This window comes from Mesoplodon bidens (assembly GCF_964165515.1).
Source record: "Mesoplodon bidens genome assembly, chromosome: 5".
NCBI classification, from domain to species: Eukaryota; Metazoa; Chordata; class Mammalia; order Artiodactyla; family Ziphiidae; genus Mesoplodon; species Mesoplodon bidens.
In genome coordinates this window covers 85643390-85666150 of record NC_138161.1, presented here as the reverse complement: position 1 = coordinate 85666150, position 22761 = coordinate 85643390, and the positions used below count along the sequence as shown (strand labels likewise).

At 38.1% G+C, this 22761-nt stretch overlaps 1 protein-coding gene across 1 annotated transcript in view; it reads right to left on the bottom strand.

Annotated features, from left to right (window-relative positions):
* Positions 1-259: 259 nt before the first annotated feature.
* LOC308617943 (EGF-like and EMI domain-containing protein 1) overlaps positions 260-22761 on the bottom strand; it is a gene marked incomplete at its 5' end in the record, with an annotated part of 564371 nt that continues 541869 nt past the window's right edge. Inside the window, 1 exon segment of the mRNA XM_081235347.1 lies at positions 260-488.

Here is a 22761-nt window from a genome sequence, read left to right as displayed (position 1 = left end):
CCCAGATACATATGAGTTATCAATACAATTCCCAAACAGTGTGCTGGCAATGGTATGTATGTATGTATGTTAGACAAGGTAAGGCTTGCATTATTATAAATGTTTCCGTATTAGTTTCCTAAGCTGTAACGAACTGTCACAAATTCAGTGGCTTTAAAATGCATAAATTTATTACCTCGCAGTTCTGCAGGTTAGAAGTCTAAAATCAGGTGTTGACAGGGCTGTGTTCTTTCAGGACACTTGAGGAGAGGATCCATTTCTTTGTCTCTTCTAGCTCCTAGGACCCACCTATATTCCTTGGCTCTTGGCCACTTTCTCAGTCTTCTAAGCCAGCAGTTTAGCTGCTTGTTTCTGCTCTGACTGTTTCCCTCTTATAAGAAATTTTTGATTACATTAGGCTTACCAGGTAATCCAAAAAAATCTCTCCACCTCAAAATCATTAACTTCTGCGAAGTTCCATTTGCCATGTAAGATTACCTATTAACAGACTGCAGAAATTAGAACATCTTTGAGGGTCTATTATTCAACTTATCACAATCTCTGTATTTCTAAATATTTTAAGTAGCTTCTGACTTACCTTAGAGACCATGTTATTAAATAGAGCTATGTTATTAACAATAGCTTGATGCACAAGTCTTTATAGAAATAAATACAAATATAAATATTTTTAAAACCATGTAATATAAAAAATACATGGGCTGTCCAGTTTTCCCAGCACCACTTATTGAAGAGGCTGTCTTTTCTCCACTGTATAATCTGGCCTCCTTTATCAAAGATAAGGTGACCATATGTGCGTGGGTTTATCTCTGGGCTTTCTGTCTTGTTCCATTAATCTATATTTCTGTTTTTGTACCAGTACCATACTGTCTTGATTACTGTAGCTGTGTAGTATAGTCTGAAGTCCGGGATCCTGATTCCTCCAGCTCCATTTTTCTTTCTCAAGATTGCTTTGGCTATTCGGGGTCTTTTGTGTTTCCATACAAACTGTGAAATTTTTTGTTCTAGTTCTGTGAAAAATGCCATTGGTAGTTTGATAGGGATTGCATTGAATCAGCCTCATAGAACAGGGAGATCAGCTCAGTGCTTTGTGACCACCTAGCGGGGTGGGATAGGGAGGGTGGGAGGGAGACGCAAGAGGGAAGAGATATGGGGATATACGTATGCATATAGCTGATTCACTTTGTTATACAGCAGAAACTAAGACACCATTGTAAAGCAATTATACTCCAATAAAAATGTTAAAAAAATAAATTAACATCAAAAAAAAAAATATATATATATATATGGGCACTTCCCTGGTGGCACAGAGGTTAAGAATCTATCTGCCAATGCAGGGCCCACTGGTTCGAGCCCTGATCCAGGAAGATCCCACATGCCGTGGAGCAACAAAGCCCGTGCACCACAACTGCTGAGCCTGTGCGCTAGAGCCTGCTAGCCACAACTACGGAGCCCACGTGCCACAACTACTGAAGCCCGTGCACCTAGAGCCCATGCTTCCCAACAAAAGAAGCCACCACAGTGAGAAGCCTGCGCACCGCAACGAAGAGTAGCCCCCGCTCAACGCAACTAGAGGAAGCTCACGTGAAGCAACAAAGACTCAACGCAGCCATAAATAAATAAATAAACAAACCTATGTCATAAAATAACCTTAAAAAATAAAAAAAAATATGGAAAAACTATCATCAATTATTAATTTTTTTTTCCTTAGCGGAACCAAAGGACAGGTTTTAATAAATGTCACTTTGAGAATGACCTGGGACTCTTGAGGGAAGGTCAGAACCCAGCAAGAATCTGGGAAGCAACTTGAGTGCCCAGATACACCTACAGTAAGACTCAGGAGGAAGAGACTTCTCAAGGGCTAAAACTGACAGAAGACTAAATGCAGATTGCAGTGGAAGTTTCTATATCATGAATTGCTTGTTCTTCTTAATGCTCAATGTAATAACATTATTTTTTCTGTTTTAAGAAAACAACCTTAAGGGCTCCCCCTGACTATAGAACAGTGTTTGTTTTTATGTATAAGGTCTCCTTTAAGCAGATGTTACTGTGCACATAGCAAGATAAGCAAACATTAAGCCACTTGCCCAAATGGCAAGGCTACTAAGGAAAAATCAGGAACAAAACTAAGATAGCCTTAGGATGAGCTCTGAGCTTTTTCCCAGTCTCTCGGGGATTCTTGGGAGGTGAGAGGGTGCTAATTTTATATAACATTGAAAAGATTACAAAGTTGGACAAGAGGCCAAGTTGTGGTTTGACTTAGTAGGTAGAAAAATCAGCCTGGAGAGTTTTATATTGACATTTTCTTGTTCACCTTGTTTACTAGTTAGCCACCCAGTTCCCTGGAAGAACCGGTCAAACCAGTTTGAAGTAATATAGTTGATGCCTCTTTCTAGTTGAAATCATTTTGGGCAACCAAAGGACCACAAAGCCTCTGAGGGTGGCTTCTCTGTAGATTTAAGTTGTTTCTCCATATTAAAGCTAGATTTCACCCTTTGAATTAACCAGTGAATGTACTCCAAAATAAGACTGAACTGACAGTTCCTATTTTTTGATTTAGGTAGAACTTACATCACTTTGACCATGAAGATATGACTGGAATAGAGATAAATACCCAAAAGAAGGGAAAATATTGTATTTTTGATTTGTTTGCTTCTTGGGCATTTGAATGATTTTTATTAAAAACTGAAGAGTCAGCTTTGCTAAATTCAAGATGAGACAAATCAGTTAGAGAGACAAGTTGGTTAACTCTGAAAACGTCATAAACAGTGCCTCTCACCTAGTTTTACTATAGGGTAAGTTTTCTAATAGTACTTTTTGCTTCTAAGAAATAACAATTATCTTCTTCAAAGTGACTTGTGAGAGGTCATTCATATCTTTACTTTTCCCACTAAAATTTAAAGATAGATGAGATCTCAACTAGAGAATGTAATGAATTTGTCTTTGTTTAATTGTCTTGTCTACTGTCTTATGTAATTATTTTACCTGCGCGATATATCTGGCTGGCAAACATTTTCTGAGATGGCACACAGAATTCAAACCATACACTACACATAAGAAAATGCAATGAATTGGCTTTTTGTTTGGAAATTCATGACTGTGTTAGCATTTGACATGGCTTAGAGTAACTTCTCATGGGAAGAACCTGTCCGGCCTAGTAAGAAGATACATTGTGCAGTCCCAAGATCACTGTGATGGTTAGAAACTCCAAGGCCTTCTACATCAGCACAGAGTCCCTGACAGCTAACTAAGCATAAGCAGAAAAGTGTTTTAGACTGTCAGAACAAGTACCCACCATCTCACCAGCTGTTTCTTTTTTTAAAGCCTGTAGCTTTCATGATGGGCAGAGAGGTGTATTCAAATTTCATCTAATACTTTGCTTCTCACAAATTGGGATTGACCTTAGGTGTTTTGTGACAGCATATCTTGCTCAAGTCTTTATCAAAGGCCCGGTAATAGATCAGCTGTCATCCACCCGTTTCTCAGAATGTCTTTGTATTAAACTAATGGTCCAGCAGAGCAGCCAGCCTGACAGGCAGGTTATTTATTTGCAATCTGGTAAAAGAACTAACAACTTCATTGTTTTAATCGTTCATTTTTCATGGGTTGATGCATTAGCTCACTCGGATCTTTGTGCCTCAGTCAGAGAATAAATATATGGGAGTGAGGGCATCAGAATGACTGGGTCCATCTTAAAGTTCAAGAAGCTGCAGAGAGCCGGCTTGGTGCCGGCTGTGATTACCAGCATCCCACAAGCATTTGGCGACTTTTTTTTTTGTCTTATCTCTGTTCTGCATCTCTTTCCTCTCTTTCAGGAAGACCTATGATGTCAGCTACTGATCTGATTGTTTTTTGAAACAATGTTCCTGGTTCTCACAGCCTATTAAGGAGAAAGACTGGAGCGGGCCTAGAGTCTCCGTGTCTCAGTCAGGGTGGGGACCTGCCAGACAGAGGCCCAGAGACCTCAGATATCAAGATATCATCGAGAGCAGATATAGCTCAGTCAAAGCCTGTCAGAATCACCAGCAAGTTATTTTGCTAAATACACATGGCCTGGCCTTAGCTTGGGAGATTTAAGTGACTCTTTGGTAGGGACTGAATACATATAGTTTTAAAATCCTATGATAAACTCCTGGTTGAGAGCCACTGACCTAGAGTATAGACCAACACACTCAATTTACAGACAAGATATCCAATAGATTGGATCACTTGCCCAAGGTCATAACTAATTAGTAGCAGAGCTAAAACTAGAACAAAGGGGTCCTGACCCTTTGATCAATGACCTTTTCATTCTCCACATCAGACACCATTCTCTAGGAGCTACTGATATACTTTGAACAGGTTCTCCCAAGACCTTCTGCACGTGCTTAGGTGCCGGGTGCAATATGGAGGTGACCACGTGCACTCAAGACTCATCTCAAATGCTGGCCCTCAGAGAGTAGAAGACATCTCCACAGTCCAGTTATAAATATGAAAGGTGCTCCTGTTAAGCAACTGGTACTCAACTCATATTATTACTTTGCTGTTTTTCCTTCATATTAAAATTGAGAGCACCTGTAGGGAAGAGGCAATGTTTTATTATTTTTAATATGCCTGACACCTCCCATACATAGAACCTGGAACACAGAAGTTGCTCAATAAATATTTGGTGAAGAAAAGGAAACAAGAAGGAAGGAATGTTTCTCTACTCCAAAACGCATAACTGTGTGCAAGGCTGATCCTATACAAAAACAGAACACTGGCTCCCTGCATGGCATGTTTATTATACATTCATTTGCTTATTAAACATTTATTCAACATTTACATTATTCACAAGGTCCTGTGCTTGGCACTGATGATATAAAATAAATAAGGCTAGTATTGTTTTTGAGAATCCAAGAGACTGATTCAGGAAGATGTGAAAAATTGATACAGAACATTCTGACAAGTGCTGTGAATAGAGACACATAAAAAAGGCTAAGGAGGGGCTTCCCTGGTGGCACAGTGGTTGAGAGGCTGCCTGCTGATGCAGGGGACACGGGTTTGTGCCCCAGTCCGGGAAGATCCCACATGCTGCAGAGCGGCTGGGCCCGTGAGCCATGGCCGCTGAGCCTGTGCGTCTGGAGCCTGTGCTCTGCAACGGGAGAGGGCACAACAGTGAGAGGCCCGCGTACCGCAAAAAAAAAAAAAAAAAAAAAAAAAAAAGGCTAAGGAATCTAAAAGAAAAGAATAGTTAACCCTATCAGGAGGGAATCAGGGTGTCTTCAGAAAGGTAGCATTAGAACTGGGTCTAGAAGAGTAGAAATTCATCAGTCAGAAGGAAGAGAATGAATGAGTAAAGTCTTTTATTGAAAGTGAGAGACACATTTTCTTTATGGCTAAAGGACAGGGTTTATAGGAACAAGAATGATGTTGAAGAGTTGTGCTGGTCCTTAAAAGTGAACCATTTTTAATATCACACTGAAGCTTTAATCTGGTGCTTGCAGGTTGCCATAAAAACATCATGGTCAGACTGACGACAGTGTGCATATTGGACTGGAGGTTGGGAGCCCAGTTGGGGGCAATTGCAGGCATCTTAGTGAGAGACAAGAACCTGAACTGGAGATCTGGAAAAGGATGGAGATAAAAGGTTGTACCAAGAGATCTTCCTTGAGGTGGAATGGATAGGACCAGACGACAGATTGTATAAGAGATCAGAGGGAATACTCTCTTGGTCCCTAAATATTTCTTTCATTGTTTGTCGTTGTTTGTTTGCTTGTTTTTGCCGTATGGCATCTCTCTTCCAAAATGGCCTAATATGCTCACATTCCAGTTGCAAACGGGCTAGAAAATATTAAGATATTGACTGCAGAAGGCCACAGCAACTAAGCAAATCTGAATCAGTATGCAGCCATTCTTATGTTTTTGATAACAGGCCTTTTCAGTTTACCTTGGCAATTAAAGCACTGGTTGGAGAGGGCAGGCAGACAGGGCAGGGGCTCTGTAAGAGCTACAGAGTGTGGATAATCCAGCAGCTCAGGATTGGAAAACAGTATGTGGATCAGAAAAGGGAAATGAGCCTAAGACAATGGGGCTGGGATAAGTCCCGAAAGCAAGTTCCTCCTGGCTCATTTCTTTTAGGCTTGTTTTCTGAATATATGCTCACATACAGCACAATCCTTAAGGAAATGTTCGGAGTGTTTCAGTGTTGAAGTCAAGTGGCAATGTTCCTTTTTGCAATGGATACCTTATGTGCCAGGGTCAGCATGGTATCTCACTAGGGCATTCATGATGGCTGCTGCCCCTTTTGTGGAACCTGGTGGTTGCCAGTCTCCAGATGTGTGGACAGTACTAATAACTATCTAGTGACAATATTTCCTCTTCATCAGTGTTCCAGATAAAAGCCAAACAATATGTAACAATTCTAGAACTTTAACATTTCAGTTTAAAACTGATGGATTATATTAATAGCCCCAGAAGAAATATATCCATTCTGAAAACCAAGGGTTAATTTATTCATGCCTAATTTTCAATCTTCTTTTATTCATTTATTTATTTATTTATTTTTGCGGTACGCGGGCCTCTCACTGTTGTGGCCTCTCCCGTTGCGGAGCACAGGCTCCAGACACGCAGGCTCAGCGGCCATGGCTCATGGGCCCAGCCACTCCGTGGCATGTGGGATCTTCCCGGACCAGGGCACGAACCCGCATCCCCTGCATCGGCAGGCAGCCTCTCAACCACTGGGCCACCAGGGAAGCCCTTCTTTTATGTTTTATTCAGCTACTAAAAGGTGAAAATAAGTAGCATGGTTAAAACTGTGGTTAGGAGACTTTTGACCTCCAGCAGATGTTCAGAATTTAAGAATTCAAGCAGAGAGAGGACAAAAGTTTGCAGAAATAAGAGAAGGTAAGAATGACCAGAGAGCAACTTATGGGAAATGAATGACTTGGAGAACTGAGGAAAGGCTCATGATTAGGGGGCTGACATTTTCTGAGTACCTACTGTGTGCCAGATCTGTTCTAAGCCCTATCCTTGTATTATCTCATTTGATAACCAAAACAACCCTGTAAGGGAATGTCTGTTATTATTTTCATTTAATAGAAGAAACTAAGGAAACTAATGTGAAGTCGTTTGCTCAGAGCTTGCACAGCCTGAGTCAGCATTCGTGATTCAGTATAATTTTCTTAAACATGACTTTATACTTCTTCCCAGGAGTAACTACACTAACTGGGAGATAAGAACTTACCCTACTGGTTTATGGGCCCTTAAGAAAGGACCTGAGATCTATGTTCTCACCTCATTTCACAGAACCAGGATAGTACAGAGAGAGGAGACCTGGACTGGGCATTGGGAGTTATTAATTCTTACCCATGTTACTCTGGGAAAGTCACCTCTCTGAGGGCCATATTGGTTTCTGTTATTTCCATAGCTCTATTTAGTTTTACATTTCAAATATTTTTTATTATGAAAATGATCAGTAAAACACCTACAATGATGGAAATCTGGTACATTCTAATTTAGTATGAGTTTACAATAAGTTGGCTATGCTATATTCAAAACTATAGAAACTGATAAGTAAGATTAGATCCCATAATTTTCTGCTTCTCTATGAAACAATTAGATATTAAGTTTGAGATGCTATGTCACCAATCACTGCTTTCCACAAGATCCATAGAATTTAAAGGACAGGGGTAGTACCTAGAAAGAAGGACACCCATGTCTAATCCACTGAGTTAGAGGATAGCACCAATCATACCAGAGGCAATAATTCTACTTTGAGGGCTTCCCTGGTGGCGCAGTGGTTGAGAGTCCGCCTGCCGATGCAGGGGACACGGGTTCGTGCCCCGGTCCGGGAAGATCCCACATGCTGTGGAGCATCTGGGCCCGTGGGCCATGGCCGCTGAGCCTGCATGTCTGGAGCCTGTGCTCCGCAACGGGAGAGGCCACAACAGTGAGAAAAAAAAAAAAAAAAAGAATTCTACTTTGAAATGCTAAGGGAAACTTTCAGTATTATCTGCTTAGAACTCACTGATTGGATGATGAGCAATATGGTGATTAGACAAAGAGGGCAGACGAGGTATAGGAGGTGCTTATATACTAGGCAAGAAACCCTGGAATCCCAAATCCCCAAGTGTTTCTGCTTCTGCTCAAGTGTGTTAATACTCCCTTCAATACATACCCAAGATAAGTTTATAGAATCTAGGAACAGTATAATTAATAGTTAATTCTTTTCTTTTTTCAGATTTGCTACCAGAAGAGAGGCAACTGCTCTTTGACTATCATCCTAGAGTGTTAATTTGTGGTATCCATGTAAAATGAATCCTTAATGAAAATTTTCTTCATGTCAGTATTAAGGTCAATGAAAGTGAACAAATGATAGTCACATATACTAATGAAACTTCTATATTAGTGATCAGCTCAAACCCTCACCTGGCAAACAGATGTCTTTCCTGAATATTATTCCCCCTTTATCACTATAGAAAAATAAAGTATCAGGAACAGAAACACAAGAGAAGCAGTTAATGTTATTTTGCATAATGCAATAAAATCAAATAACTCTAATAGAGTAAGTAGATTCTCATCAGTTCAAATCATAAAAATCATTGCTTTTAGGCCATGGCTTGTGAAAACAAATGCCTTTTCTGCATGCCAGTATTTTAAAGACAGATATAAATATTCACTCATAAACAACCACTAAGGCTTCATTCATTCAATTAGCAAATATTAATTCAACGCTTACTATGTAGCAGGCACTGCATTTGTTTAGGAAAAACTCAAAATCAACTAGATCTCAAAGTTTTCTTTATTTCAAAGTCACCAGTTTGTGTAAATTCCTTAAGAATAAGAACAACAAGATAATTGAAAGAAATTGGCCCCTAACTTTTATGAACTGTTCATCTCGGCTTCAGCTACTTTACCTGCCAACTCTCCAAAACAAACTCCAATTCAATTAGTAATAAAATATTGCAACTCTCCATGAAGCTCTTTCCCTTTCAAATGGCAGTTTACTTGATCCAAGGTCAGGGACTGAAATGAACTACTTCATGTTATCACTCTTTCCTTACATATTGTCCTGAATAGGTCACAGTCTTCCTTAATAATTTGAAAGCATTTTTATTTGTGCCCTGGGAATGACTAGAAGAGCTTTTAATATTATTAAGTCTAGATCAAATCAATCCAGTCTAAATAGGGCATGGGACTAATACTTCTTTAACCACCCCTCCTTCTTACCAATTATTCACGACTACACTGGTGGCCTTGTTAGGGAATCCTTGACATCTGTGAGCAGAGGTTCCAGATGCAGGCCACTTTCATGCATTTTGCTGACAACCTTTGAACCAAGCTGCCAAGTCAAAGCTTACCATAGTCTTAAAATCCAAATGATGATTCATTGTTTGCTTGCAGAGACAGATTACCATTGTTAACTTGACCTTAGCCTCTAACTCCAAGTCAAAAATGCTGGAAGACATGGGCATCTTAACTAGAGCAAGACATAGATCAAATTACCTTCAACAAAGAAATGAATGGTTGACATCTCATGAACTGTAAAGTGCAGTGGGTTTTCCATGGAAGATGAAGTTGAGACTGATGACAAAAGATTCCATTACTTAATTGAGTTTAATAAAATATGGAGGAACAAACTTTGCCATGATTTCAAACAGTTTGATGAATAAGTAGAGTCATTCTGAGAGCTTGCTAACTGCACAGTTCTTGGGACTGAAGTTTTTCTAAGAGCATGAGTGAGACAAGAGAGGAACTATCCAGAGACATGGATAATGTTGTCATAATTTCCTTGGGACAACCAAATCAGATTAGATTATATTGTTTTAATTGGCTTACTTGCAGGATTTAGAGCAAGATAAGGGTAGAGGAGTGGGAATGAAAAGGCTGCTATGGGGAGACAAGGGAAAATATTTGTTCCAGAGGAGACAATTTTTGGTAAGTGAAGGAAGTGTAGTGAGGTTACAGGAGAGCTAAGGCCAGGCCAAACATGACCATCAAGTGAGAATTTTACGAGCGTGTTAAATCTCATCATGTCATGAGTTAAACTGCAATTTTATGAAACGTTGGTTGAACTGAACTGAGGTAGTGTGGATCCACAATTGAGGAAAAGAAAGACTTGGAAGTTTAAATAATAACAGATTATTATTGTTTTTGGTATATGACACCAGCTCTTCTTTTTCCAGTGAATTTTAACTAGGTAAAAACTAAAATGTGTATATGATTTTTAAAAATACTTATAAAATCCAGTCTTCAAGTTTAGCTTAAAACCAAGATAAATGAAGATTAAATTTTGGAAAATGTCTAATATTGATGATATAATGTTGATCTTAATATTTTAGAAGGTTATAGTTCTTATTTACTTTCTGCTTCAGATCTGGGAGGAGAGAGAACTCTCTCTACCAGTCCAGAAGTGTATGACAATTCAATATTATTAGTCTTGATATCTCCATAAAAGTACTGATTTTTCCAAACAAAATCTTTTTGAAAATTAATCTAGAAAAATGCACTTTTCCACACAAACAGCAAATAAGCACTTCAGAGGTTCATCCCAAAACGCTCTGTAATTCAGCATTTCCAACAAAAGGTGATCTATCTCAGAAACACTAGAGACATTTCTCCTTTTAATAGTTTGCCAACGTGTAAGCTCTTATGACATCTGAAGGTTTTAAAAACTGGCACAAGCTAGTTACTTAGAAACATATGAGCATTTCTTTGGGTCTCTGGAGAATGCAAGTTAATAGAAAGTGACATCCACGTGCACCTGAGGATGCTAACGGTGTGTGCATGCACCTAAGGATACCAGCGAGACACATGCACACCTAAGGACACTAATGCATTCATGTATCTCTTATTGTGTGACCTCATCAACCTGCTGTCAAAAGTGCTGGTTGAAACATGAAAAGTTCAATTATTCACCCAGTTATTTTGCCTACACTAACTGGTCTGGGGTTTTTTCCTTTTGAATTAATTGAGCTGATGAGCTGTGTTCATATTATGGAGTTAAGCTTATATCATCTTCAAGGGTTGGAAATATACAGCATCTTTCCCAAAATTGCAATTTAAGGATCATGTTTTTAAAGTAGTTGCAAGTCAACAATAGAATAGAGTATATGAAACACACCATATTTAGATGTATGTTCATTAACCAGAATTTTATTCATTTTAAACTATAGGAATCTATTGGACAAAAAAAGGTGCATGTGTGTACAGGGCATGGGGTAGAACTGCTCAGTCCACCTCCATTGTCACCTCTGGCTCCAAACCAGCCAGGGAGAGGGAAGGATATCCCGGAGATGGACTGCACAGTGTGACACACCTGGTGACAATTCAACCTCTAAAAGTCCACCTGGACAGCTGAATATGGAAAATAAATCAACTTTTTTCTCCCTTCCTTCCTTCCTTCCTCCCTCCCTCCTTTCTTCTTTCCCTTCCTTTCCCTCCCCTCCTCTCCCCTCCTCTACCCTCGCCTACCCTCTTCTCCTCTCCCTTCCTTTCTAAAATATAGTTCCTGTTTCTGTGTACTACTCCAGTGCCTGTCAAATGAACCAACTCTGTTTCTAGGCTTCTGGACATAAACTTTTCAACCACTGGAAAACTTCTTAATATTTTTAAAATAGTTTTCCCAATCATATTGAAAAGCATTTGACCCTCTGTCAAATTATTCTATTCATTACCTCTCTAACACAGAGCATGGAGAATTTTATGCATAGTATCTTATACAGAATATACAACAATTTAAAAATATTCAGTCCAAAGGTTATTTTACACAGCTGATAAGAAATTACTGCGTAGCTGGAGCTTTATAATCTAAAATCACATTTTCAACACAGAAAATTACAGTACAAGGCAGAAATAAATTCAAGTTTATCTACACAAATCTCTTTCTGGTTTGTATAAATGAATTTTTATTAAATTATTATTTTTTACAATAACATTCACACTCAGGAATTTACCCCATATACATAACTCATTTCTCACAAAAACCATATCCATGTATGTAACTCATTTTTCCTTATTCTTATGTATTTTCCTTTTTCTAGCACAGCCGTATTTCTCAAGTTCATAAATTGGCAGCCAATAATTACACTTCTGCCTCAATTTATCTCCTTTATTTCAAATATATTCATTAATTACTAAAAATGGAACATATAGAACAACCTAAAAATTTAGAGACCTCAAAATAAGAAATTAGTGAGATAACTTAAGTCACACTGATTCTTATCTGGTTGAAGGGGGCAGGAAGGAGGGGGCTATTTCCTCAATTAGCATCAGCCAGAGCCCAACAAAATTCCCATACCCAGGGAGGCTGGCATGTGGTTTAAAACCTTCTATTATAAAGCTTGAAGTATGGGTGATCAAAACCAAACCAAACACACACACACCCCCAACACACACACATACATACTAGAGCAAACTATTAGATTGAAAGAAATAATGATACCCCAGGACATCTAGTGATTCTTTACCATTCTATTTTTCTACAACTGGAATTTCGTATTTACATAGACTCAGAGATGCTCCATATAAATAGGCACAGAAACCTCCTAGGACATATTCTGTGCTTGAAAATACATCTCCTGCTCTCTATTCCTAATTATCCCCTTAAGGAAAGCTCTCCTTTGAGTCTCTGAATGTTCTTTATTTATATGTACTCTCCACACCCTGTAAGACATAGTCAACTAACATTGAAGTTCAGATATCTCCCTTCTGGTATAGATTACTGGGATAAAGCTAAACACAGCTAGGTGGAGGGTGGAAGGAGGAAAGGGGTGAAATGTGGGATATGGCGGGGATGGGGAGTGGGGACGGAAAGGGACAAGCCTTGACTGCTTTGAAATTTTCCAAGGTGGGCTTGTCCCTTGATGGGATATTTTTGGGTCAGGTAGGATATATATGGCTATCATGAAAGGTATTGGGTTTCTGTCAGAGGAAAATGAACAAAAATGGTACAACAAACTAGCCAGGTTGTGCTGTAATTATTTTTAACCTGCTACTTGGGTGTATGTTCAACCTAGTAACAAAAATATTTGTTAGGAAAAAAATACTTGACATTTAAATTCTGGGCATTTTGTTCTTTGCTAAAAACGAAGAGGAAAGGGTGGGTGCTGTAGTTTAGAATGGAGAGAAAAGAATGGGCAACTTGTGATAGTCTCTAAGGAGAAAGGGAGAAACAGGCTTAGAAGATGAAGTAAGATTCACTTTTAGATTCAAGATTCATTACTGAAGTTCTTATGCTGGAGATCATAATAGTGATGATTAAAAAGATTCATTCTCACCTGGATGTTAAAAATAATAATACCCACCCACCTTCCTTTACAGATTTTTTATAATAATTTTTGTCAAATGATATAAAAGTCTTGTGGAAAATTTTAAATATTTGGACCTAGGACTGGTTTTATTACCACTAGTTTATGGAAGTCAGGTCAGTTTGCCCAATGATATTTTTTTCTGGAACCATTAACAACCGGTCATCCTACGTCCATCTTCTGATAAAACATGTAAAGCAAATTTTCACAACTTTTTTTCAATTTTCAATTTAATTCATTCATTGAAGTTAGTTATCATGAACCTAGACAAAGATATTATTTTTCCTTTAATAGACTGGCAAAGATTATAAGGTTTGGCATATGCAGTGTTTGCCAGTGTCAGGGCTAAAAGGCACTTTCACACATAGTGTGAGCTTAAATCACAAAAACCACAGTTTTTTTTTTTTTTCTGGAGATAGACACTCTTTGCAATATTTATTAAAGTTTTAAATAAATAAGCCTTGTTATTATGTAGCTAGGAAATTTAACTCACAGAGAAACTCTCACATCCATGCAAAGAAATAAATGAAAGAATGTTTACCACAGAATTTTTTTAATACCAAAATACTGAAAACAATCTAAATGTCCATCTATAGGGGACTTATTAAACAAATCTTTTTAAGGGCCTACAATAGAATATTCTGGAACCATATGGAAGAAAAGGTAGATCTGTGTGAACTGACAGGAAAAGATGCCTACAATACATAGTTTAGTAAATAAAACAGATAAGCAAGACATAAAATGAATGTTTAGTGCAATCACATTCACGTTAAGAAAAAAAACTGGTGGGGCTTGGAGGGGAAAATTGTAAACTGGCAGGGAAGCTTTTTACTCTACACAATTCTGCACCATTATTTTTTAAAAATATTTTTACCTATCGTATATTTATATGTTTTTATGTTATTATTTTATATATAAAACAACGAACTTGAGGGGGAAAAATAACATAATAATATTTACCTTTTTTATTTTTTTTTTTGAGCCCTGACCCAGACGCACAAGGAAGGAGGGAGCTGTGGCCCTCTAGTGGAGAATTTTAGCAATGCACTTCTCTTCACTTAATCCCACATTGTAAAGAAACCTCAACAGCTGAATTTATTTACGGGTAGACACAACTAGAATTTTATATCAGGTAATACCAAAAATATACAAAATTCAATGCCCTTGAATTTAATTCTTTCTTAAGAAGTCTTGGCAACATCCTAATAAAATCTGAATTGATGATGCATTTTCAATGGGCCACACAGCAGTACCTACGTACTCAGTTGCATTTCATGGGAAAGGACTGAGCCCTTCTGTTTACTATGAGAGCATATATGCTAGCATAGATACTTCAATCACAGGAAAGGCTGACTTCTAATAATTACAAAAAGCTTATTGCTAATTAAAAAACAGTCGTTGCTTATGCCAGTCTGTAAACTAGGATCTATGTAGGCAGCTGTCACCTCAAAACTGAATCACTGTATGTGAATAATGAAGGTGCTTATTTTCACGGGCTAATGTAAAACATTTCTAACAAGAGAAACTATTTCAAAAATATGTATGGCTACGTCAACCGCCAAATTCCCTCGGTCCAGTTGAAGGCGTGCAGAGTTTCCTGTCAACTTGTGCTCTGAAGCAGAACAGTCTCCAACCCGACCACTGGGCTTGCTCCATATTAAGTATTGGCTACCTTGGAAATGTACCGTCTCTCAGTGTAAAACTCCCCAAAGGGCAATTCAAATCACATTTAGAATTTCCTATTTACATTGCAACGGCCATGGCAGATGTTTGAATGTCACAGTACAAATCGGTTACCAAATGCTGAGTGTGTTCAGTGGATTCAGTTTCAGAATTCACTTCACATGAGCATGTTTTCATCAAGTGAAAGGGGGAGGGAGTGTCACAGGATAAGTTCAGGTTATGAACTCTGGCCTTAACTCTTTATCATTTTGAACAAGTAAATTGGTGTTTTTGCCATTGCAAAGAAAGTCTTTATCAGACTACTTCGCATAGGAACCTTGCCTTTTAAGTGCTTATGCAGAAATGTTATCAAGCAAGAACAGGCCACTAATATTTCCAGTTAAATTTCCCATGTGAGAAAGGGAAATCTGGTTAGAACAGACTAGCAAATAGAGGTAACATTCCTGAAGAGGCAATTTTTTTTCTAGACAAGTAATAAAGGTTGCTAATTGTTTTTATTTCTCAAGCTGTGGCTATCCTGAGGGAAAATGTATTGGGAGATCATCTTGATCTTCTGATTTTTTGTTTTAATATATGAATTTATAGGGGTAGATTTTCCAACATAGATAATCTGATATAATTTTATACAAACTTTGTTTTGTGTGCTTTGTTTTGCTTTTTCTTGTTAAAAAGAATGAACTGCAAGAAGAAAATGTTATTCCAACTGGACACAGTCACACACATGCATCCCATCTTAATCTCCAGATTCCAAATCCACCCAACTGAGGTGAACTTGAAAGAACTCTTCCAGACAAAGATGGAAGGTAAACCTGGCAGTGAGCAGTACTGCTTCATGTCACTATTTAGTGACTGGGTAGTTGACTTCATATCCATCCAACGTTCTCTATTTCAGTCATGAACTTTATTTGCAGTAAATGATGATATGCCTAGCAATTTACTACAATCTAACATTGAAATTATTTACTCTGACCTGTCTTTTCTGAAGTTTGTTTAAAAATAAAATGTACCTGAAGACAATATGTATTACCATAGACTTCTAGGCTCAGAAAAAAAACCAACAACCCTTATTTGGCCTTTGCATGGTTATGGAAAAAATAACATAAGCATCCTTGGCTAAGACTGCCTTTGAACAATCCTGAATTGGAGACATAAGTGGCTGCCTTCATTTGCAAATGGATACAACCCATTTGGGGCTGGGACTATCTGTGTTCTGTCATGCGAAGCACAAAAATTCACAAATATATTTGAGGAGAATAGACCTGTCAGCCTATGGAGTATTCTCACTCAGGTAGAAGAAAATAAGACATTGTTTGTTGTTCACAATCCACTGGGGTAGAAACTATTTTTCTTTCAAAAATTTAAATCCGTTAGGATACTTTGAAATAGTCACTTAGGCTGGGTTTTGATAATACCTTAGCATATCAGATTAGCACATTAGATTGAAACTTCTACTTTCCCAAAGAACTAGGATAAATCTTTTTGGAGATCTAAAATTCATTCCCCAAATTTGTTTCATTGTGAATATCAAAACAAACAGAAAAGAGACAACTAGCTCTTGTTATATACCAGCTTCAAAGAAGACGAATACTTCAGAAATTATATACATTAAAATCATTATTTTTTTTAAAAAAAGTCTTAATGTAGCCTTATGCATTATTCAGTGCCACCTTGTTTTAATACCCATTGCCATCTAGTTAAGAGAAATCCTATAACTGCCCTGCCACACACAGCAGACATCATAGTGTAATAAGACAATAAGGGACTTGGGGTTGGCCAGATCTGGCTTCTAGTTTAGCTCTGCAAAGGTGACAGTGAATATGACAATACACTGTCCTGCCAGATATTAGAGATAATGCTTAACAACAGCTGGTCCAGGGCCTGGCACAGGGTTGGCAACAATAGTAAATTTACCCCTGAGTGACAAATGGGTAAGCTATAAGGAACCTAGGTCAAAGGCAACAGGCCAGAGCTGCCAGAACGAAAAGTGTAAAGTCACAGTTAGAACTCAGCCGCTGCTTATCCAAGTCCTAAACCTTAGTTGTTCATCCAAGCGCAAGGAGTAATCCATTTCAACCTTTCCCAGTCTTAGTTGATCTTTAATCAAATTGTTCCCATAGGAAGAAAAGATTTAGCCAAGTTCCTCATTATGTAGAAACTATAGTATGTAAGGATTTGAAAGTTTAATGTGAGCGCTCCTTTTATAACAAGGCAGGTCATGTCATTCCTCTGTGCAAAGCCTTTCAACGGATCCCCCATTTTATTCAACTAAAAGCCAATGTCTTACAATGACCCACAAGGCCCTATATAACAATCCTTTCCCTCTACTTTTCTGATTTCATCTCTACAGTGCTTTTCCATTTGTCTCTCCGTTCCTGACACACTGGCTTCTTAACTGTTCCTTAACTTTCTCAATGGACTCAAACCTTGTCTTCTCCCCGAGGTCTCCCTTGATCACTCTTTACTACTCTAAACTGTTTTGCCTACACTGCATTCCGAAGCCCTTTTACTTTACCTGTTTTATTTTGACTTTTTCCAGGAGCACTTATCATCTTATCCTGCAACAAAATGCACTTGTTTTTACTTTTATTGTTTATTATCTGTTTTCTCCTTGCTAGGATGTAAGCTCTAAGAGGGCAGTGCTTTTTGTTTTGTTCACGGGTATATCCCAGGAGCCTAGATCAGTGCTTGGCCCATAGAAACGTGGACATAGGACATTAAGCAACAATTCACAGAAAAGTACCCTTGAAGAGACAATGTATCAAAAGATGCCAACCCTCACCAGTAATTAGAGAAATGCAAATAAAAATATTTCCTTTAAAAGTCTGACGCAAGTTAGACAACAAAATAACACAATTGCACCTCTCACATAACTGGTAGCCCTGCCCTGGAGATCAATTTGGCATTATTAAACAAAGTTGCAGATAGAATATCCTGTGACCCGGCAAATCCACACTTCGTACAAACCCTAAAGAACACCCTCCACGTGTGCACACAAGGAGACAACCACAGAGCCATTCTTGAAACACTTGGTAATGGCAAAGAATCCAAGACAACCTATATGTCTCCTTTAGGAGAATGGAGAACAAAGTTGTGGCATGCTCAAATAACAGTAGCCTTTTAAGCACTCAGAAGAAAGGGACCCAGTCAACATACATCAATACAAACTAACTTCCAAAAGAATGTTAAGTGAAAAAACAAATGGCAGGTTGAGAAGCAAAGTATGATGTTCTTTGTTAACCAAAGAATTAAAAGCTTACAGAATAATATTATATGTTGTTAACAATATATTATTAACTCCTTAACTCCGTATAAGACTCCCCACTTTCTAAACCCTTTCCATACATCCCACCACACTCTCTCCCTCTCCCGTTTTTCTGACTCTGCTCCAAGTTTGGATGAAGTTCAGTGGTTCTGCTCCAGGTACACAGAATAGCAAGTTGTGCCTCTGAACTGTTTCCATGTTGGTTTTACATACTGGTTTTACATAAACCGGCTTGTTTTAGTTGACTACAGGGAGGGCTGCCCTAAATCTCCAAAATTGCACACGATGTTTGCATTAAATAATCTAGGTCATTAGAGTTCAGCCATGACTTTTCTAAAAGGCTGTTTTCATAGACTTTATCTTGTTCTGTGTGACATATCTCCAGCAATAGACCATTTTAGTTGTTATTTGCAGATATAGCTCTCAATTTTGAAGGAAACAGAACTGTACTGCGGTTCCCAAATGTTAGATTATCAGAAAGAGACCAAGATTTTTAGATATGATCTAAATATGTGAAGCTTTACGTATATAAACAGTTAGCTCATACACTTTCTAGAATGCCAACAAATTTGTTTGTTATTTGAAGCAGGGAAAAACAACATATCAGTTTCTAAATGCTCAATAAATACTTCTGTTTTTCCTTTCGAAACATTCCAATTTTTCATTAAATGCTTTACTTCAGATGGAAATGATCAAGAAGCTTCCTGGCTCCCAGCATAATTCTTCTCCTTTTAAATGTGAACATGTCTCTTTTATAGTAAATACGGACAGAAGGAAATTAGGTTGGTCTTAGACAAAATTGTTAAGAAGCAAGGATTTGTCTGTATTCTTCAACTGCATCTAAAAGCCCTCCATCACTGTAACTTCTGGTCACGATGATTCTCATCTGACTTTCTCGCAGTTAGTTGTTAGCCCGCTTGGTTTCAGGAGTTATTAACTTGAGCCCATGAGTTAATCTCAGGGGTTTCATAATCTCTCTGGAATTGTTAGTAAAAATGAATGTGCCTATATATTTTTCTGGGGAGAATTTCCATAGTTTTTGACAGATTCTCTTAAGATGTTGAACAATCAAAATAGTTTAAAAATAATGTTTTAAGAATTGGACATTGCTTCTAGCAGTAGTTTTCACAGAGTTCAAGAGATTTCTTTGCTCAGTCTTCAAGAGTTTCTGATTCACTCGATCTGTGATAAGAGCCAGGAATTTGCATAATTAAAAAGTAGCTCAACAGATCATGATGCAAGTGGATCTTGACAAAGAAATGAAACTAAACTACAGAATAAAATTTAGATTCTTTAGTGTTGTCTTCATGGTCTCTGTGCCTAACCAATTTTTCTAGTTTTACCTTATTTCTTCCACTACTCACAATGCCCTACAAACATATTGGGTTTGCCAAAAAGTTCGTTCGGGTTTTTCCCTACCATCTCAAACCAGAATGAACTTTTTGGCCAACCCAATACGAATCATTCTTCCACTCATTTACTCCTGCATGCAAAGAATAAGTATTGGATTCATTATAGGGACCCTGTGCTATGCTTCAAAGATCCAATGGTTGTCAAACACTCTAGTCACAAGAAATGACCAGCATTTCTTCACATTGTACCTCCTCCTCCTTCACCAAGTAAGTGCCTATTAATCTTGTGAAACCCATTTCAAATATTAACTACGTGTGCAACCATTATAGATCCTTTGGGGCAGATTTTTTTGTTTGTTTATTTGTTTTCTCAGTGAATTACAAGCATTTTTTACACCTTAAGTATACCGTTGCGCAATTATTTGTTTTTCTTCTTGGTTTCTGTGCTTCTCCTGGTCAGGAACCATGTAGAAGTCTCTAACATATCCACATGGCTCCCTCCAGTTCCAATGACAAATTCCCAATAATATTCGCTGAGTGGATGAGGAAAACATCATGTTTTAATCCCTCCAAGAATATGTACATTTTAGGAGATACCCTTGAAACCCAAAAATCCATGAGAAGAAGTAAATGATTCCCATGGCCCGAATCGTAGGCACAATGGACCACTACAAGGCAAGAGACCTCAGTGAGGGAATCTTCATTAAATCTGGCAATACATCTAAAGAACTAGCTCCCCAAGAGATCCTGTTGTTATACAAAAGGGTAGGAGTATATCAGGCATCGGCCCCCAGTGACCAGAATGATCTTCAGCTCAGAGTGAATATTATAACCTACCCTAGAACTAGTTCTCCTATCAGACAATCTAAAAGATACTGTCAAAAGTGGAGCCACTGGAATTTTACTAGATTTAGAAAGAAACGAAAAAGAAGAGCAGAGTCTATCTAAAGTTGGTTTTACCTTAAAGTCTTTCAGAAAGTCTACAGGTTGTGGTGAAATAAGTAAGGCAGCATTCTCTGAACCTTGGATGCAGTGACCACAGTGAGGGTCAGACCAGGAGAGAGTATGCCTGGTAAAGAAAATTCACTTGATAATACCTGAACTAATACTTAAACTTCTATTTGTTCAGGAGCCATTTATTAAGTACTCCTTTCAGAGCCAGGGATAACATATGTGTGTATATATACATATATAATTAAAACATGATTTTTGTCTCCAGATGAGTGCCTAAATTTATTCATGAGCTTTATATTTTTGAAGTACTTTATATGTCCTAAAAATAAGTCACACTACAAGTAATTTGAATATCCTCATTACCTTTATTCTAGGTATGCTGTGAAATTTATAAAATTTTAAAATGTTGTCAAAGCATACTTTGCATTAGTAGAATTATCATTTATTTTCCTCTCAAAGCATGTATTTTTTGAATTCAGGGCTATTTCAGATTATTGACCTTTATTCAGTTTGAAGCTACTTCATTGCTGAATAGAGTATTTCTCTCACATGTTGAGACACTGGCTTTTCATGCTTTACATATATGTATTCACACATACAGAGAAGAAAACACACGGACACATATCACTTAAGTATAACATATGAATGTGGTCATAAACCTGTGTTGAGGTTGACATCTACAGTTTTCCTTACCTGTGCATCCCAGAGATCATAATCTGGGAGGTCAGTAGACTGAATCATAAAGGTAAATATGTTTTCACTTTTTTAAATTAGACATGCACTTAAAATGGAACTCACACTTAAAATTAGAATATTTCACATAAAAATTCTTATTTTTGGTTTTTCTTGAAACGGTCAAAAGTCTTAGCAGCCCAGAGCCAACCTTCCTGCATGGCCACAGCCAGTGGAGTTGGGAAGCCTCTATGACAGGGCAGGAAGTCCTCATGCCATCCCAATATTCCTTAGCATTTCTTAGAGACTGGGGTCCTTTCACATTTTTAGCTTCCCTTCTTAAAACTGTATTTTTAATATCTGAAAAAGTGGACTTATATACAATATCCACTCAGACAAATGCTCCAGTATCTCCAATAATCCCCAAAGACTGAAAGATTTGTTCCTGATTGACTCTAGCATCTTCTTCAGTTAAAAAGAAGTTGACATACCAGCTGAGGAGAATGAAGACCTCACAGAGATGCTCTGTATCTTCCTTCCCAGGGTGGCGTTAGGGTGCTGGGTGAATATATTCATGGGAAGTCCTAGGGCCCTTCTCTCCCATCTTCCTTCGGATTTTTTGGGGGCCAGGAGCAGGTGCTGCTAAATTTAGCTCTATCTAGGGAAATATGTGTTAATCCACCACAAGACAGGTACAATTGTCTATAGCAGTGGTCCTCAAACTTTAGCAAGCATCAGAATCACCTAGAAAGCTTGTTAAAAACAGATTTCTGAGCCCCACCTCTGTAGTTTCTGATTCAGTACAGGAGGGAGCCGAAGAATTTGAATTTCCACCCAGTTCTCCAGGAAAGCTGATGCTGCTGTTTTGAGGACCTCAGTTTGAGATCCACTTGCCTATAGATAACTGTAGGGAATTTTTCAGATTTTTTCTGGACATAGTAAATGCCACATTTATGCAGAAAAAGTCAATAAAGGCGGCGTATCTTTACAAACATCTTGATGCATTCACTGGGCAGAAGCTGATCCCTGGCAAATTTTGCAGGATTATTAGACTCTTACCTATGCTGCCACCTCTATGTTGCCATCCCCCTGTCCTACCACCTGTGGTCACCCATGGACTATATGTGGTATTGTGACAGAGGACAAACAAACAAGTAAAACAGAGACAATACTTGGATAATGTCCCTTTTGTAAGAGACCATTTCTTTTGATGTTTTTTCAAAATTGAAAGGGATCTCTGACACCACACGATGGCAGTATAATCACATGAGTGATGGTCTCAAGGTGCCTGAATTGGGTTTTTGAACCCAAGTCTACAGTAAGAAATAATTCTGAAAGCTAAACATCTGTGATTTTGGCTTAATGATTATTGGCCCGTAAAGTATCAGTGACGTTGTAGTCGGATACCTCTACAAAATACCTCAGTCAGAGCTTTCAATATTTTTACAATGCCTCAGACAGAATACCTCCCGCCCCCCTCCCCACACTCCTGTTTCGGAGTGTGAAAACAGCTTCACAAGAACAAGCAACAGATCATTTCATGCATGAGCTATGTAACAAACTCAATCCAAAA